Source organism: Python bivittatus, unplaced genomic scaffold (genome assembly GCF_059951505.1).
Source record: "Python bivittatus isolate LINGU-HERP-01145 unplaced genomic scaffold, Pbiv_v1 ctg000080_np1212, whole genome shotgun sequence".
NCBI lineage: Eukaryota > Metazoa > Chordata > Lepidosauria > Squamata > Pythonidae > Python > Python bivittatus.
In genome coordinates, this window is record NW_028277035.1 from 75,695,725 (window position 1) to 75,716,296 (window position 20,572).

General features: G+C 34.9%; 1 protein-coding gene across 7 annotated transcripts in view; it reads left to right on the plus strand.

The window, feature by feature from the left end:
• FOXP1 (forkhead box P1) overlaps window positions 1-20,572 on the plus strand; it is a 636,434-nt gene that overhangs the window by 184,380 nt on the left and 431,482 nt on the right. For 5 of the 7 annotated variants that reach the window (XM_088134348.1, XM_088134346.1, XM_088134345.1 and 2 more), the window contains exon 4: window positions 2,974-3,033. The exons of 1 other annotated variant lie outside the window; for it this stretch is intronic. The gene's annotated coding sequence lies outside the window, so the exon portion shown is untranslated. Of the gene's footprint in view, window positions 1-2,973; window positions 3,034-12,394; window positions 12,462-20,572 lie in introns of those variants that run through there. One more of the 7 variants, XM_088134342.1, reaches the window with a different exon arrangement.

The window sequence follows — 20,572 nt, forward strand, 5'->3', positions numbered from 1 at the left end:
CTATAGGAAAAGAAGTTCCAACAATAAATCATCTTACTAAGATCCAGTTTAGGCCTTTCCCTTCCAGACTCTCACAGCCTCCAGGCATCAGGACAGAACTACAATAGCATCACGAGTCTGACCTGAGGTAATGATGTAGAGCTGGTTATCATCAACAAATTGATGATACTGAACCCCAAACCTTTGGATGACCTCTTCCAGTGGCTTCATGTAAAATAGGAGAGGGGAGAGAACGAGGCCATGCAGTATACCTCAAGGAGTAACCATTGGCCAGACTCTCCTGTCCCTCCCCCAAATGTATTACAGTGGTCCCATCCATCAAGGAAGGAGAGGGACCACTGTAATACATACGTCCCCAGTCCTCATCCACAGCAGGTGGTCCAGAAGGATACTACAGTTGACTGTATTAAAGGCTGTTGAGACTGTCCAAAAGGATGGATACACTTCCTTTGTCTACATCTCAACAAAAGTCATCCACTAGTGCATCCAGTGCCATCTCTGTTCTATGTCCAGGTTTGAATCCTGACTGTAGATGATCTAGTTAATCTGCTTCCTCTAGGATATTTCAGTTGATTCACTGCCACTGTCTTAATAACTCTACTCAGAAATGGAAGGTTGGACACCAGGCAATAGTTATCCAATACTTCCAGTTGTAGGGAATGCTTCTCAAAGTAGTGGGTGCACCACGACTTCTTTCAAGGGCTCTGGTAGTGTCCCTTCTCACAAAGGGGTGTTAACAATCTTCCTGATACAGGAAATTACCTCCCCCCAGCCAAGAGGGGCAGGAATCCAGCCCATAAGAGGAGCCCTTAGAGAGTACCCTATCCACTCAATCAGAGCTCACAGGTCAAAAGCAATCCCAGGTAACTCAAGAAGACAATTGTGCATTGAAAAATCTGGAAAAATAGAGGGAAAAGAACCAAGAACATTGATCCCAATTCAGCATTTGACAAGGTTATTGTCTCCTGATAAATGCAAAATGTATGGAACTATTGTCAAATGTGATGGCTGTGTAATGAAAGTGTTGTGTAAGAGTTGTCCTTATTAGGGCTATTCAGCTTTTCAAGTTCAATTCTGAGAAGATTCCTCAGAGCCAGAAATTAGCATTTCTCTTCAACTCTTTATATAGCCATGACTTTTCCCAAGATTGATCAGCTGCTCTCTGAAGCTGCTGTGCAATCTCAAGAAAGATGCATCTGCTTTTAAGAGTTGCACAGGTGCTTTTTGTATCCTCATGCTCTCCAGAAAACATTTTTGGATTGAAATCCAGTGTTGCATAGCTCTAGTATGTACAAATGTCTAGTTTAATTGTTATGATAGTATTTAGGGCTAATAGATTTAACTAATTTTATTTAATTGAAACTTGATGCCCCTAAATGTAAGGATCATGTAGGAGGATGTTTGAATATCCTATCATTCTTTTTTCAGGTTTTCTGCTAATTTTATATTAAATAAAAGTGCTTTGTTCTCTATCAGGAATCATTTTATATCTTTCCACTCTTTTCTAGGTTACTATTATTTTAATTTTTATAAATTAACTTCAGGAATATAATGCTAGATGTCACTTGTAATGAGTAAATCACTGTTTAAAAAACACACATAGAGTGTTCTGATGGTTATGGATATAAATTCAGCAAATAAATAAGCAAATAAAATCTTGCTTAATTGCTTAATTATGTGAAGGAAAAATAAAGCAAGTAGCTGACCTAAGCTTGTGCCTTGAGAGTTTTTTATTTCTTTTGGGCTATTTGTTTGTTGCTAAGATATTTTTTTTTAAAAAAAGGAGAAAGGTATGATTCCTTAGGGGTGTAAAATATATATTTTTTTCCTTATTAAGTCATTAACTTTGCCAATTTACAAAACCTTTTTTAAGAAAAATGGCTTTGTAATGGGGACACTGTCAGACTTTTTAACTACACTCTGTTGGGAGCCGTTCTAATAACATCTAATGCTGTTGTAGGGAAACGAATCAGCAATAGAAAGCACGATCACTGCTTGACTGCTTCCTTTCCTGACAGGAAGAAAAGGGCCGTGATCCAGCTGAGGTCCTCAAAGGAAGCCTTTAAATAATGTGAAGAATGGATATATACAGAATGTTGTAAAAAGCATCTAACAAAGTATTTGAATTGTAGAGAGAGGATAATTCTTACAGGAATATTTAGATGACTGTGATCTTTTTGCCTTGCACGTTAAACAATAGTAAAGTGCAGCAAAGATAATGGGAAATATCCAAGTGTGGCCTTGCTTTTTTATAGCTGTTTATAGCATGACATCTGTAATGAGGCATTGCATCCAATATTCTGCTAAGAAGCAAGTTGCAGGCTCCTTCGCTGCTGTTGGGGCATGCGTAATTCTCAAAATGGAATATTTATTTATTATAAATTATAATAAATGTATTAATAATAATATAAATAAATAAATATAAATAAATTTATTATAGTATATTATTATAGTATATTAAATATGGAATATACTAATAATTTTAATGTTATGTGGTTAAGAATGATTGGGATGTAGCCTTTATAGAGGATTTCCTAAGCCTTAAAAATCATTTTTAGGAGGTAAAAATAGAAAAGATAATTACAGAAAGGATTTGGCATTTGGGGTTTTGGACAAATGTTTTCAGATTTCACAGTAAGATTTAAGATTATAGGGTTGAAAGAGATGAATTTATTTTGGTCTCTTAAATGCTGTATTAGTAACATAATTTGTTTTTGGTGAAACTACAAATAGTGATTTGCTGGGGGTGGTGGTTACCAGGAGAGATCCAAGCTAGAAGGGTTATTAATTTTCATCCTTCAGAACACAGGAAGTAGATTTGTTTCAAAAGAGAGAAGAGACAAATTGACAGAAAACTCTTACACTCTAGCAAACTTACAATTTAGTCAATTCAATATGTATTTTAAAAGAAAAATTCCTAAGGACAGTATTGGATTTGAACTGACGTTGCTTTTTTCCTTTTATTTTTGACAGCTAACTCCTTCTGAAACATGGTACAGTGACAATCAGTGATCAAAAAGTGAGGACAGCCAGGTCTGTTCTTTTCATTAAATAATGTTGTTTTAAATTATGTCAGATATAATTGTGATGAACACCTAGATGAGAAGTCCTGCTGACTTGTACAATGTATATGTGGCACATCTGTAATTCATACATATACTTGCTTTCATTGTCATTGAGGAGAATCTAGTTTTCTAAGTTCCACATGCAGTGGATCCATTTTAAGCATGTTTGTGACAGACTAGCTTTTTGCAGTTTCTCAGTACATATGGTTTCACCAGTCTTGCATGTCACACCCTTCACACAGCCTTTATTCAGTTTCCCAGTACAACAACCTGTTGCTGATACATAGTATGTGCTGTGCAATCCTTGGAATGTCATGGAAACTGCAACTACAAAAATGACAGCATTCATAGACACCCTTTTATAGTTGGAAGAAGTCCTTTAGAACGGTGTGTGGTTAATGCACAAACTTTGCATATGCAGATTAGTTCATAACATTAACTAGAACAGAAGACCATCTTGTTTCATGGTGCCTTTTCCCTAATATGATTGCAGGCAGACCATTAGTTATTTGTGTAATGCTTTTATTGGGGCAGGATTTTTTTTTTTTTGGTAATTTCCTTGTGCACTAGTCAGAGTCTTAACGATAGAAACAGAGTATTTTAAAATAAAATAAAGCCTACTCAACGTGTACAAAAATAAAGCCTTCTTACATGTAAACTGTATAAGAATGTATAAGAAAAATATATTGGGTGTATCCTTCCATAATTTACAGTAATATATTGAGGTATTTCTCTGACATACCATATTCATGTCAAAATGTCTTGTTGATAGGTAAAGAATATAGAAAGACTCTTTCAGTTATATATCTTTTTTAACTTTTTGTAAGAATTTTAATACAATTTTTAAGTTGAGGTGATACTGTCAGTTACATTCTCCTTTAACCCATATTCAGTTTAAAGAACCATTCTCAATGTGTATTGAAATACTCTTCTATTTATATCCAACTTTAGTATAAAAGACAAAAATATACTGTTAATTTGTCTGTACTTTCTTTAAAAGGGTATGTTGGATGTTTGTGAAGCATTGAATAGATCAATATCCAAGCAAATTATTATTATTTACTATAGTTTTTTTGCTAGGGAAGGTAAAGAATTACAACTTTTTTTTGTATTTAATGGCTTTCTACAGTATTTTCAGAAACCTGGTCAGTTCTGCCTTCACTGATTCTGAGCATCTGATTTATGTGTGTTCTTAAAATGTATGAAGATTAGCTTTGTAGATCAGTTACTTTTCTGATTCTACTTTTCAATAAGGGAAACTGTGGAACCAATTACTAGAGGGGAACATAAAGCCCTTGATAACATTCATTATTAGTCTTATTTGGATACTTTGGGTGGCCTTTGACATGAATTGGTGACATTTGTTTAATTCATACTTGTAAGGGGTTAAATGTGGATACTGGCATTATTGCTCATATGTACACACTTAGAATCCTTTTAAATTGAAGCGGTCAATACGGTTGATCAACAAACAAATAAAAGATAGCTGAAATAATTCTTGTTATTATAGGATCTTTAAAAAGTATGGCTCTGTTTTTGAAAATGATAACCAACCGTGTCAGTGTATTCTGAGTTCAGGTGGGAGCCCCAAGACAACTTTGACTGATGTTGGAACAAGCTAAGTAAGGGCACATTTGGATAGGAGACAACCAAGAAATTCCAAGGCTAAAAGTTAGATGGGAAAGTTAAGAACCCATCATGCAAGGAGGTAATGGCAAATAATTTCTGTATCGCTGCCAAAAAGCTACATTGTCATAGGTAGTGGCTGAGCCTGTGTGACAGAATAAGAAAAGTGGGCCATGTGCAACTTAAGGTTCTCAGTTTTTGAACCTCTCTTCCCAGGAGATGTAAGAAGTCTAACAAAGCCTGAGGTCTAGTTTACACCTGAACTGTTCTGAAATCCTGACCATAACAGAAAACTTTATGTCATACTGGCTCAGCAGCTTGTTAGGTCTCTTGGAAAAGAGATTCAAAAAGTGGGAACCATCAGTTGCATATGGCCCACTTATTTTCTTATTCCATCACTGAGGGAAACCCTGAATTCCTAAGCTATCCTAACATTTCTCTTTCACTTTGAGCAGTAAAAATGTTCTTTCCTGAGAGGTCTTTGATAATGTGGTTTGTGTTAGTATCTCAGAAAGAATCGCTTCTATTGAAAGTTCAAGAAGTAAATATTATAATCAATGAAGCATCATAAATAACTTTTATGTCTAAATCAAGCTATTAAAAGCTTTTTTTATTTTAAAGTAGCTAGGGGAATAAAATAGCTGCATAGTTCATAAAGTGGTATACTATTATTGCCTGCTGTGCCCATGAATTATGCCAGCTTTTTACACTTGTGAAGTAAAAAGCGGATTAGAACTGTGATCAATGTATTATCCTATATTTCTTATTGTTCATTATATTTCCTTTTTGAGAACTTTTGTAGTCTAAATGGCTACTAATGACATAATTACAATTGTTTGTCACCACTGTAATGTGTGATTTCCTATCTCCTCATGAAGATGTAAGTTAGATAAAGGAGGAGTTTTGGCAGGAAGACAAAGTACAGTGATTTATTAAAGACCAGATGTGGTTGTTAAAAGCTTTTTTCTCAGGAAAAAAACCCTTAATTGAACGATGTGAAATAGGAATGAAGTATCTGAATATTATAGGCACTGGTCTCTTGTTGCTGACACAGTTGCTCCTAGGAATCATAGTCGAGGGGGGCTATGAAGGTCATTGAATCTAACCTCTCATTCTGTTCAGGAATTCAAATTAAACATCCCCAACAGATGGCTATCTAGCCTTTCCTTGGATATATATATGTATGTGTATGATAACCCTGCAGAGTGTTGCAGTAGTATTTTTTGTTTGTTTGCCAGTCATTAAAATCTTCTTCCATCGGACAAACCAGCTTTTGATTTGCCAATTGTCTGACTAAGAATGTGTTTGCCTGGTTGTAGAAAGTAATGAACTTTCATCTGCAGAGTCCCTGGAAAAATGTTGGAGAAAGCACTTTGTCATGATTCACCCGTTTGGTCTAGTGGTTAGGGCTCCAGGCTAGAAAGCAGGAGATCTGTGAGTTCTAGTCCCGCCTTAGGCATGAAAGCTGGCTGGGTGACTTTGGGCCAGTCCCTCTCTCTCAGCCCAACCTACCTCACAGAGTTGTTCTTGTGGGGAAAATAGGAGGAGGAAAGGGTATGAGGTATGTTCGCCACCTTGAGTTGTTTATAATAAATATATATATGTTCCCCTGATCATGATACGACCAGAAGAACCTCTCTCCAGGATCTTTTTTTCTTATTATTTATTTTTTATTACAAAAAAGGGGAAAAATACATAAAAGTGCTTTAACATAAAAGTGAAAAAGTTCAACAACAAAAAAGTTAATATATCGTTATGATAGTACACATTTCCAATTTTATATATGCTTATCTAATACATATATTATTCAAGTACATGTATATTTTTAATAGAGTTATATGAGTATCCTGGCTTTTTTTGTTTTAACACAGTGTATTTTGTATAAATGAGTCCCGTTTTTCATTATATTTGTCCATACAAAGTCTACATCTATAGGTAATCTGCTCATAGGTAGCAAATGTAATCAAGATCTTCAGTCCATTGTCTAAATGGGACCATACGTTTATCTTTCCAGTGTTCTAATATCAGTCTTTTGGCCATAGTGAGGGCACAGAGAATCCATTTACATTGTCCAGTTGTCAAGTTCCATGTACTATGTATGTAGTTCAAAAGAATATTATCCTCTGAAAATTTTAGCTTTTGTCGCACATATTTATATAGTCCAGTACTTTCTCCCAAAACTTGATAAGTATAAGACATTGTAAAAACATATGTTTTAAAGAAGCATTGTCCTTCTTACATCTCCAAGAAAGTGCAGTTTCTGACCTTTTCTTTACATATGTAGTGGAGTCCAATAAATTCTAAATATTATTTTTTGTTGTATAAGTTGTAATTTGAGTCCGTTGGCACTCTTGGTATAGAAGCTAAGTCAGTCTCCCATTGTCTAGGCAATATAGAAACCTCTAATTCTTTATTCCACTCATCCCTTATCATCTGCATATCAAATTGATCTATCTCCAAAAACAGGCTTTCAAATAGCCTGGACCTATGTCATATATGACTTTCTAAGTAGTAGCCAGCACTTTGAATTTTCCCTACATCAGACAGGTAGCCCAAGGAGTTCTAGCTATTACCCCATTTACTAATCTGGACTGTTCTGGACTTGCTACTGTATCCAAAGATTTGGAACAGGAAGCAGTTCTGTATAATCAAATTTTATAAAGTGATATGTAATTGTCTCCATGGCTAGATGTGAGATCTTCAGGAATAGTCAGATACAACATGAATTTGGTGATGTAATTAGCCTTGGCATGAGGTCTACCAAGGGCCCAGTGACTACATGGGTATCTGGAGCAGGACATAGAGGACAGTCAAACACAAGCTGCATTCTTATCCAGCCAATATGTTTCTATTGTATTGTGTTCTGTTCTGTTTTGTTCTCATTGTTTATATCCCACCCATTTCAACAAATTCTAGGGGGCTCCACATATGATTATAGGTATCTTAAAACAATACATTAAAGTCCAGTAAGTTCTTATTTCTTGATCTTATGACTGATCAAGAATATCTCTGCATTGTCTGGATTAAGCATCAATTTATTTTCCGTCATCTGGCTCATTAATATTAATTAATATTATTTGTGCTTTCTGAATATTAATTAATATTCAGAATTGTGCTTTTTGAGAATATCACACAAGTGGTCCATATTAACCCTACCACTGCCAGCATTGCTCAAATGATACTGACCATCTGTAGACATCACTATATTAAGCATCAATATCTCTAGGAGAAAACTTTGCACATTTAGCTGACACATAAAGTTGTTTTCAGATAAGTCATGACTCTGATAATATACCCTCTTGGGTTAAAGAAATTCCAATGCCTGTGTAGCTGGATGTGCAAAATCTTTCCTTCTAACAGATGTCACTTGACCAACCTAGGTTAAGCTTATCCAGAGTGAGCTGCATATCCAGTTTGCATAATGATTGAATGGGGCTACAGTTTTTGAACTTGGACAACTTCCTTGGTGTTTTAGCCTTAACTGAGGATCTTAGCTGGGAAGATACTGTTTGAATCCCTGGTTTGCTGATTGAAAAAGAAGGAATATATTTACTTATATCAGTTATGCTATCTTGGTATTTATCCATTGACTCCTTTTCTACTCTACAGAATAATTCCTAATTTTTCGTGAAGCATGATAGGGCTGTAACTCTGTGATAGAGTCTCTCCTTTGCATGCTGAAGGACCTAAGTTTAGCTTCTGTTCTCTCCAGCTAAAGCAAGAAAATACTTTGAAACCCTGAGGAGGGACTCCCAATCTTTGTAGATAAACTTCAGTTAAATAGATGAGTAGCCTGACTTGTATAATGCACCTTCCTATGTTCCTGCTGTAGAACATGGAGACTTTGGCAATTCAGGGAGTTATTAAATTTAGGAAAAAGTGGAAAAGTATGCAGAACATTTTGAAGTGTGCTGTACTGAGTTTCTGTTATGGAAAAGGATACAAAGTAACAGAACACCATTCAAGAAAAATGGACAGGTGTGTTGAAGTCGTATGCACTGGGCGTGTCGATTACAGTCATATTGTGCACTATAGCTTCTCACCATTAGTGTACACATTATAGTAGTAGCATACCCTTTGATTTTTGGAGCTCTTGATTCTAAGAACTGATTTTTCTACAAGATTCCATTCAGTAGTCTCCTACATTGTTGCAGATAATTACATTTGGCTATATAAGCACCTTAATGTATTCTATTCAGGTGCTTCTCCAGTGGTTGGATGTAAATATTTCAATTGTCTACCAGCTGTCTGAAGGGAAAAAAAATATTGGTAGCAGTAGGATGCCTATACCAGAGGCAAGCAATCCGGGGCTGTCCAAAAGTTTTATTTATTTATTTAAAACATTTGTGTAGCCACCCAACTTAAAGCCAAGATAGCTTAAAGCCTGGGTGGCTTATAACCCCCAGATAAAACAATATATGCAGCAATGAAAACAAAAGAAACAGTAAAACCAGTAAACCAAAAACCAAAAAAAGCAGGTGCCACAATGTTCTCATCCCACTCTAACTTCACCTTATCCCAGCACTTGGGGGAAGAGCCAGGTTTTAAGTGCTCTCCTGAGGGCTAAAAGGGTGGTGGCCTGTTGGATCTCAGCGGGTGTCCAATAGGGCAGGGGCTGCAGCAGAGAAGGCATGATTCCAAGGATCCACAAGATGGCAGTGTTTTAAGGGAAGGGGCCTGGAGTGTGAACATGGAGGTTCAACTCCCATTATCTTTAGTCACACTATGGCCAATAGCCATGTGTCATTGTCTTACACCATTCTTTCCATTATATGCAATTGCTTAACTGTTGTGACTATAATTTGAAGTAGATTTGCTTTCAAGTTAAACTGCTGGGAAATCTTGTTGATGCCTGCCAGGTTTTTGTGACTATTCTATACTGTTCTTGATTCTGTCATTAAAAATTCAGATCCTGGAGTTTTTTGTTCGTGATTTGTTTGTGTATGTGTTCATGTATGCAGTTTTATGCTATCAACTGCATTCATCTTAAACTGGTAGTCAGTGATACCAATTGATTGTGACATTCATTTTTATAGGCCAGATTCCACTTCATCAAACATCAATTGCTGGTGTTGAATGTGATAAAGTAGCCTTTGGTCTGTGAAACTTGTTAGTTCATAACAGCCTTTCCCAATTTGATGCTCTCCAGATGTTTTGGGTTATACCTCTATCATCTGCAGCCACAGCAAGGATGACTGTCATTCTCTCTGAGGACAATGAGAATTGAAGACCAATACAACTGAAAAAAGTTGGGGAAGGGTGGGCTATAAGATATAAAAGCTCTGATTTTTTGTTTATGCTACAGTAAGCTAATATGGTCTTTGGAATCTGTCAAAATTAATTTAGTAGCATTATTTCCCAATTGAAATAGCAATCTTCCTCTGCAGAATACCTAACTGTCTTTCTCTTGGTTTAACCTTGCAAACACCCTCTAAATTAGATCATTCGTTGTTTCCTTTTTAACAAGCCAAAGATCATACAATTAACTTGTTCTGTTGATTGTGGTGGGAGCGAAAATTCATTTATTTAGACTGGACCACTGAGTTTATGACTGAGCCCTATTCTTGGTCCATTCAGCCATCCTGATTTAAACTGGCATGTGCTATCTATTAAAGGGAATACCCCAGGCCACTGTTCCACTTATTCCAGTATTAATGGAGGTCACCACAAATGACAACTTAGAAGCAACATCCAACATTTTTCTTACTAGGAATTTCTTAAGATGATGACGATGATGATACATGTATTGTAAAACATTTAAAGACAATAAATGACAAAAAAGAAAATGTAAAAGACATTGTGGATAGGAATTAAAGTATCAGTAAATAAATAGAAGTTACCATTGTCTTAAAATCATTATGTCATTGGTTAAATAATAAATTGAATATATAAAACTAAACTCATGATATCATCTTGAGAAATAATTGAAAAACAAATAATTTCTTAGGAACATTAAAGTGAGTTAAGGTATGTGTTAGGTTGAAATGCTTCTTTCATTTTTTCATTTTGTTTCTTTTTCTTTAGTATTCCCAGTATACTAGCACTTTTTAAGTGCAAAAGCAGTATTTGTAATAATTTCTAAGAAAAATACATTAATTTGTAAATGTTTGTCACAGCTTATAACAACCAATGGGTAGGGCTCTGTACTAGAAGTACTAGATCTGGCTGTAAAAATCCATATTACTACTAGATGGCAGAAAAGAGTTTACAAGTCATAAACTTCCATATACCGTGATCATCACCAGATGAGCCCCCTAGATTAACCTTTATTATCCATTGTGGCTATTGTTGACTGAAGTTTTTACATTACACTTTTAGGAAGATAGAGAAGGAAGACAGAAAACATGTAGACTACAGTACCAGCCCTAATCATGACATAGAATGCTGCATGAGCATTCCCTTGCCAGCAGTAATATTTTGGGCACATTTTGGCTAATATTCCACAAGCACAATGAAGCCCAGTTTATACCCCAAATGCCCATGCTATTCTGCTATGGGCATTTGCCCACTATCAAATGATAGTGTCTGTTATGGAACTTTGTCCAGAATATGTAAGTGTCAGCCCACCATCATTTGAGTGATATCAGTGAGGGACTTATGAAGAATGTTTTATATATTGAATACTCTTGAAAATGAACAGTTGAATGGGCTTCTATATTGATCTTATTGAAGGCAATAGAATTAATTATAACAGGAGTTCCAAAAATCAGGATTAAAAAAAGCATCCTCCTGAATCTATCTTCATATTCCTTTAAATCATCTCTAATTTAGCACACTTCTTCTTTAGTTTTTATTTCATATTACTTTGAATCTGGTGATGCATGCTGTACAGTTAACATATAGAAATGAGCTGATTGAGTATAATTTGTATTCATTGTTAAATTTAGTAACTGCACTGAGATTTGAATTACGCTAATCAACTTTTCTTGTAATTTGTATAATTTACATACTGTACACACACTGCAAATGCAGGACTCTGATGCAAAACAAAGTTTAATTAGTGTAACAGGGTTGCATCTGCTTCCAAAGTGATTGATTTCTCAAAGTAGTTGTGTGAGTTACAAGGGGGATCTTGGAACTAAACCATAATGGTAAGGGCACAATTTTTGAGGAAGCTTTCTTTCATATGTCCCGTTGGAACAAATGGGGAATGTTAACGTTACTGTGATTTTGCACAGTTCTTTTATATTGGCCAGTTTTAGGCATTATAATTTTCTAATGAACTGTGATCCAAAATTAGAAATAAAACCACCCTGAAAAAACTCTTTATTTGACTTTGGTTTAACCCTTAAAAGAAATGTAAATTTCAGCACTACATAAATTTGATATACATTATTTACATAGTGATTTATTGAAGATACTCTGTTTCATTCAGTTTAAGAAATTTATATAAAAATTAAATGTTTAGAATATTACCATAAAATGGTTGTACAGTAAACTTACTAGTTTTTCCTTTAGTTATTTAAAACTAGCTAAAAAGAAAGATACACTGGATGAATGTAATACTATTTAACAGAGTTTCAATGCTTTTTTTTTTTTTTTCTTGGTGGATAGAATTTTTGTTAAGTGAGTGAAAGGGGACAGTACTAGACACGTCTGATGACATCAGCAACATAATTTCATAATACCCAGATTTGGTCTTGCTTTTGGTTTTAAATAGGTGAAGAAAAATACTGAGGCTGATCAATTTGATTCAACTTGCATATCTTTACTATACACTTTATATGGTTAAACTTGGATCTCCTCCTCAAAACCCCACTGTGACTGTTTGTAAGTATTTGTGTCTTTTACTTTAAAGTATAAATGTGGCTCAGGAGGAAGGAAGGAAGGATGTGGATTTTCATGGCAATCGTTTTAGTGATATTAACCATAACGAGCCCCAATAAACGCTTAATTTTCAGGAATAAGTATGTGATTAATATGGGTGTGATGTTTTATAGTAGGGATTCTCCAAATTTATATTAGTAACTTTAAGTAATCAAGAAAGTTATACCACTGTAATTGACAACATGAGTCTCTTCATAAATACAGTTCTGTGGAAAAAGTGTTTGCCCCCTTTTGAATTTTCTACATTTCTGCATAGGTTTACCTTTGAATGCTGTCACAGCTTCATTGTGGGTACTACTTTTATGTAAAAGGAATATGAGTGAACAATAAAGGCAACATTTGGAAATTGTTTCATTTCTTTCATGAACTGGATTGTCTAGCATGTAATTTACCATTGTGAAAATGTAGTTACTCTCCTCCTTGCCCCCACTGTAATCAAATCAATTGAACAGATAACTGGAGAACTTCGTTAGAAAATCAGTAATGATTTAGACCAACCTTGCCTATATAAATCTCACAAACTTTAGCTCCCTTCATCATACTAAATTACTTACAATGCAGATTCTAGAGCACATTATGCCCCATTCAAACGAAATTTCTGAAGACCCTCCAAAAAAAAGTAATTTAAGCCCATCAATTTAGAAGAGGTTATACAACCATTTCTAAATCTCTGAGGCTCCATCAGTCCACAGAGACATAGTCTTGCAATGATTTGCACAAATAGTGCAGGATAAAGTTGTCCAGGAAGTCACAAAGTACTCCAGAACAGCATCCAGGTATTTCCAGCCCCCTTTCAAATGCAGCCACTGTTCATGACTGCACTATCAGAAAAGCAATGAATGTCATGGGTCAGTAGAAAGGCAGAAGCCATTGCTCACTAAGAAGAATGTTCATATTTGTCTTATGTTTTCTGAAAAGCACCTGAATGACCTTTTAGATGTCCTGAAGAATGTTATATAGACCCACAAGTCAAAAGTGAAACTTATCAGGTATTATGTCTAGTAGGGAAAAAAAAAAACACCTGCACTCCACAATAGGAACGTCCCATTGTCATGATTTGGACATGCTTTCCTGTCTTAGGATATGGAGAACTTTAGTAATTGAAGGAAACAAGAATTCTGTTTCTGACAGTGAGTTCTGTAGAACATTGGGCCATTTATTCATCATCTGAAGCTAAATTGCCATGCTCCCAAACATACAAGGAAGTCTACAACAGAATGGATGAAGAAGAACAAATTGGATATTTGGGGAATGGTCAAGTCAAAATCTACACCTAACTTATCTCCCTAGAAATGTTGCATTGGGACCTGAAATAACCAGTTGAAGTAGTCATCTAAAAGACTGATCACCAACAACAGGTAGTGTTTGGTTGTAGTAATTGTACTGGCAAGGCGGGGGGGGGGGGATTATTTTTTCACACTGGCACTTTGCATGCTGAATGATTATATAAACTGAATGAAACCAGTGTGAAACACTAGTGATGTTTGTTTACTTAGACTACATTCAATGGCAAAAAAGCAATTTCAGACATCCATAAAGGGGCAAATAGGTTTTCAGAGAACTGAACCTTGAGTCATACTGCTTACATAGTACATCCCAGAGGCAGTCAGTACAAAGATAGTGGAATTAGGGTAATTAAATACATTAAATTGTTCTAAAAATCCCAAAAGAAACGAAGCCAGGAGTGGGGGATCATGGTTTCTTCCACTGCAGTTATTGTGATTGGCACTCTATTTTCCCAAAATGTCCAACGCTTTCAAAAAATTGTTGTAAGCAGTATAGAAGGGCACAGATCACAGTTTAAAGTTTTAGTATTTTGGAAACTTAATCCATGCATCCTTTTAGAATCATAGTTATATTTAAAATTTAGTTACTGATTGATATCATTTAAAGTAATATATGGCATAATCAAAGGATTTTGTGTAAGCAATAGCTGTGTGCCATATACGGCATATATTATCACATATACTATCTATCAACAACTAGTGTGATGTACTTCTAGACTAGAGGACGACCTACAAGTTTAGCATTCAAATTCCTACTTGTCGGGAAGTGCAATCGACTAGTCACTTAGTTTCACTCACAATATTTCATAGGGCTGTTTTAAAGGTAGAATGGATAATATTATAGCCATATACATTGTTGTTGCAGAAATGGTGTGATGTAAATGAAGGAAAATAAATACTTGATATTCAACATTGAATTAGATGAATTAGACCATAAATGACATATTATTGCATTTCTACTAAAAGAGTATTCAACATTTGAATAGTCTGTTTAGTACTGTGGTTAGAATAGTTCATATAATACTTTACAATTTAGTAAGAAAATACTATTTTAAAATTCTTGGCTATCTTTAATTATTTATTTAATATGACCCCTAAAAGTGATCAATTTCTTCATTAGAAAAAAGCAAGGATGTCTTAGTAAAAAGATGGGCTTTGAAAGTGTCTTACCATAATTAATGAGAACTTTAGTTACAGGGTTTTGATTTCTTTAATTTGTGCCATATTGTAAAAATAGATACACTCTAGGTAAATTAATCCTTTCAAAGGAGCAAAATAGCTTCCTTTTTGGAAAGGGTTATTAAAGTCTTATTCTTTATAATCTTAAAATACTACTTCTGTTAGGCTAACAATATGTGAAGAAATTACACTATTTTAAAAGAAGAATGATTCCAACCAAAACCATGTATTTTACAATTATATCATGGAAAAGAAAGCTTTCAACTGGGGAAAATGAGATTTAAATTCCCATGACATGTCTGAAGTTTGGTTTTTTTTTTTTTTGTAAATTAGATTGTTCCTACTTAAACAGGTGGTTTTGAAGGCTGGTTTCACTGTTGTTTTAATCATAGTTTAGTTACCATGGAGAAATATGCAAGTTAGCATTTATACACAGAAGTGAAATTTATGCTGCATAGATAATAGCCTAAATTTAGCATGACTTAAGTTTACCACTTCCTTTAAAGAGAGAGAGCGAGCGAGCGAGCAGTATATGGCTTATTTATTGTCCTATCAAGAAAGCAATGCTTTTTTAAAATATATTTTTGTGGCTTATTTTTCGTTCCAGATGAAATTAATAGCAATACTGCTTTCAAAGCTTTTGAGTGATTTAGCTTAATAAAGCATACTGTTTAATAAAGAGATTGATTGTACTCAAGATGCTCTGATGTTCAGCAGTGTGCAATATTTTCCTTGTAGTTCTTCAAGTATTTAAAAGATAAGCTGATTTTCGCTTATAAGATGAAGATGACTGAGTATTGGCACTGAAATTAGAGAAAAAGAATGCTGAGCAAAACCATTTCTGAAGGATGTAACATAAACTCTTCTGCTTATCATGGGGACTTAAAAAAATCTTAATTCTATCAGGCAAATTTTCTTTTCATTATAGGAGCTCCTATAAAATCCTGAACTGACCATCAGCTGTACAAGATCTTTTTTTTTTTTCCCTAATGTTTATTCTCCTTTCCTGCTGTGCTGAAGGCAACTGTTAAGAACCATTGCTGTCACTTTGTTTAACTGCTACCACAAAGGTAGGGCTAAGTTTTCAAGGACAAATGTAGCAAAAGTATCATGATCCAACATGAGGTCCCCCAGCACGCAGAGAGCAGCAGATCCCTTTCAACACCAGCTGTTCTCACAGATATAGATTGCTGCAGTGAAATTTTCTTCATATAATTCAGGAAGCTCTAGAGAATTCTCCAAAACAACTGTGCCAACAAGGAAAATGTTGAATTTTTCATCAGCTTCCCAGTACAGAGTGTTAGTGGGCAATCCATTCATTCATGACCAGATGTTCAGTGTAGTAACACTCTGCAGTTAACGTGAACCTTGTGGCCTGTTTTACTTTGGCTTGCAAGGACATTGGCAGCAACCTAACATTGGAGAATTGTGGCCTGAAAAAGCGAGAGGCTGAAGTGTGTGCTTGTGGCTTCCTGGTTGGTTTTCACCAGCAACCAGACAAGGTAGGAAGTGATGAAAGAAATAAACAACACAGCACAGTTATTAGAGAAGCACTGGAGAAAACATTGTTTCTAAATTACTCTAGTTTTCAAAGAACTATAGGGATTTTCCCCTAGTTCTTTATGATTCAGAAGGAGAAATTATTATTGCTAAATGTTTAGTTTGACATGCTTTAATCTGGTTATGTAAACTGTAAATTAACATTTTTTTTATAGTGCTTGAAAGCCTGGAGCTGTTAACATGTCAAGGCTATACTTGACCATATGTAATCAGTCTAGGTGGTATTATAAAAATGTATAGAAGCCTTGTTTGAACATATATCTGGGATAGTCAGATAAAGATTAGATTCCTCATGGCTGCAGATTTGTGGTTTCCTTTATAAACATATATTTATGTCTCATGCCATTTGAGTATGTTGTGCTAGGCACTCGTACACTGAAAAAAAAATAGTATTGAGTAGGAGTTTTGGAATAAACAGTGTGATTTTCTGCTTTGAAAAAGAATTCTTCCTTAAAATGATTAACTCTGTTTGATTCTGGTTGTGCCAGCTGGCTAGAAAAAAAGATATGATAACATTTAAGGGTTTTTTCCCCCCTTCCTCCTTTAGACGGAGGGTTCTTTCATTCATTCCTGCCTATATTATGTTTCCAAATAACTATTGATTTCCAAGAGAAATAATAAATGAGGCTACTGTTATATTGGATTGCGACCATAGTCTAATTGTAAAATACTCCTCTTAGAGCAAGTAAAATACAATTCAGTGACATTTCATATCTTAATTTTGCTTCCTCTCTATTATTTTTTAAATACTTAGATGGCATTTTCTTTAGCTGAGTATTGTTTGTTCTCACAGGCATAGGAATCGTTTCTAGAATATCTATGCATCGCAGCCTTTTTCTGTGGCAGTGAGTCCCTTCACCTTACTTTAATCACTCAGCAGAGTGAAGCTCTCTATTCTGGCTCAGGTTTGCTGTGCCATAGAAAATAGTGGTAATGGGAGACCAAGCCACTTCTTACACACACACACACACCCAGTAATAATGCCTGTTTTGGCAGGGTTCGGTGTCTCTAATTTGTAAGGTTATAATGAAGCCTACAGTACTTCTGCATTTCCAGCTTCAGAAAGTAACACATTGCATTGGGATCCCCAAATCCATCCTTCTGCAGAGATGAATTAGCTTGTTCTCCCTGAGCAATTAATTCATGAAGGAATATGTTTTAGCTCTATTGCTCATTGCTGCTTCTTTTTAAATCTTGCTTTAGAAAAGGACTAGCTGCAGTAGAATGTCTTGTCTGTCTTTGTGGAAAGTTGAAAGCGCTGAGAAGCACACTCTTGTTTCCATTGAATCTGACTTACTGGTAGAAAAATGAGAACAAATTTACAGTAGCTGTGACATTAGTTACCTTTATTCAGCCTGGTCCAGCTGCACTAAGCCCTCAGGAAGCCTTCACCATGCACACCGTTTGTTCTTGGGTGTGAAAGCAAACAGTATTTGAGTTGGCAGAACTTCCCTTTTAGACAGTTTGCTGCCTCGGCAACAAACCTCAGCATGAGCTTTCTGCTTTTGAATGTTTCCACTGGCAGGATGGCCTTTTTCCACATTTCCTTGGTTTGAGGAAACAGATTAGAAACTTCTTTTGAGTTTGTTTTTGAAAAAGGAGAAAAAGACCAAATGCCAGCATTTAACAGCTGTAGTTACTATGTCATTTGTAGGTTTCACTTGATACGCTTTCAGATGTGTCTATTTTTTCTTTCTTTTTTTTTTAAAGCCATTGCATAAAAATATGTAAAGTGCTGTCAACGTATTGGAGGATTTTTAATTAAATAATTGTGTTATTTTTAATACTTTGTTTCTATCTATGGTATTTGATTTGACATATTTGAGATTCTTTGTCAAGGAAGATATTGCGTGTATGTGTGCATTTTGAGATGATTAATTTCAGTTCTTTTTAAAAAATTCTCTTAAGTAACAGGGCTTCTTAAGTAAGAACAGGAAAAAAAATCACCTTTGCCAATATAGTAAGTTCAATAAAGTTTACTTGAAAATAAATCTTACAGATTTCTGTACAGTTTACTTCTAAGTCAGCAGTGTTAACCTTCATTTTTTTTTCCTGGCAATCAATGCTTAAATTACCTATAAGCTGGTTCAAATGTCTCTTATTTACTTTTGCATGTTTTCTTTAAAATGGAGCTCCACAAACGTTCAGCAGTTAGTATTAGGATCAAATCAGATGCAGGAAGTGAATGCAGCTAGCCAGTAAATTATTGAATGAAACTTGCTATTATGTTCTGTGGAGTTGTGTGATCTGTCAGTTCAAAGATATTATATTTGTTTTCCAAAAATCCATTATGTTAATATATACAAAAACCACCCAAAACATTTATTAACAATCTTCAAAAGTCCTTGCAAAAGTTTTTCATTAGATAGAGAAAAAGAGAGGATGCAGACATGTTAGTAAGTAAATACATTGCTATTTAACTTAATTTGCCACTTTATGTTCAGAGGCAAGACCTTCTTGGTACTTTGTTAAAAACAGATTTTTAAAAAGAGATAATAGCTATTACTCATTTGTATCTATGAGATTTATAGTTGATTTTATTTATTACATATGCTACATGTTTTTATGTCATTTTATTGTGTGATGTCAATTTGGTTACCTGCTGCTACTTTATTGCCAAAGTCCTTCTGAAAAGGGAATGAATTGTCAATTTCCTTTCCAGATACCCAAAATGAAAAAAGTGCCATTCTCTTAAGTCACTAAACCCAATTTATGGAAAGTATCAGTTTTTTCTGCAAAAAATGTTCATCATGGGAGAGCTGATCTTGCAGAGAAGATAATCATATTGTTGTATAGCATACACTTTGTTAATATCATTTATAGCTTATTCTGTTTAATTTCAGAAGATAGCGGGTGGCTAATTTTTAACTATGGTAGCATTAAGACGAGTTTATTATGATTTCGCCTAATTACATTTTTACTTCATATATAACTGAAATGCTTTCCTCTATATGCCATATTCAAACTTACTACTACATCAGAGCATCTTTTTTTAAAGCAAACCAGTCCACCATTGCATCCTTTGCTTTCTGCTGACCCAGCCTGACTTGTACAGAACAGCCACATCTGTATCTTTTCATACAAAGGACCAGATCAACCATTCTGAAAAGATTGTAACAATGGAGAGTGGTTCTTAAGAATCCGCAAAGCACACTAACAGACTGTTTAATGCTTTTTTAAAATAAATGCAAGCAACTTAATTACAAGTTGGGATGTAGTTGACATCAGAAAGAGATAATCTGAATGACAAAGATGAATGAAATAATAAAATCAGCTCACCTTTCTATAGCTTTTCCTTAAAGCAGTAGAAGACTATAAGAAAAATAATATATCGATGTGTGCTTTTGTCTCTTCAAACAAGAAGATAACATGGATCCATCAGATTGTCTAATGTGTTTTGCCAGCTGGTAACTCTGACTGATAAAGTTTATTTTGTATCATTAACTTCCCTAGAAGCAGAAGAAATATAATCTGGAAAATTTGGGGGGATAGGTGCAGAATTGAGAAAAGTGAAATTATTTGTAAATGAGTAAGCAAAACATTATGTCTTAGAGCTGATTCATATATGAATTTTTAACTCAGAAGAATATTCAGTTGGTTTGCCACTTCTCTTCCAGGTACTGAAAACTTTTCTGAAGATCATAAAGTGTATCAAGTGAGAAAGAAGTCTTCAGAACTAATTTTCCTTCTTTCAGTTGTCAGTTCTGTGATCTTTGCAGGTCAGAGATTTGAAATCTCTTTTCCCAGAAAATGAGGCAGTCAATTGACAGCTGATTGTGCTATCTCTGAAATGCACATAAATAGCTTAAAGTTTCCCTATATGATAGAAACAGTATAGTGGTATAAACATGGTATTTACTGTGGTAGAATAGGACACAATTTCTGTTTAGCCATGTTATAAGTTTGAAATCATTTAGCAGGATGTAATAAAGTTCAAGTAGATTGTGTGAGCTCCTTATAGTAGAGTGAGACAGACATGTGTTTTAAAAAAAACCCAGAGTTGTTTTTTAATGAGAGGGGTGGTGACAA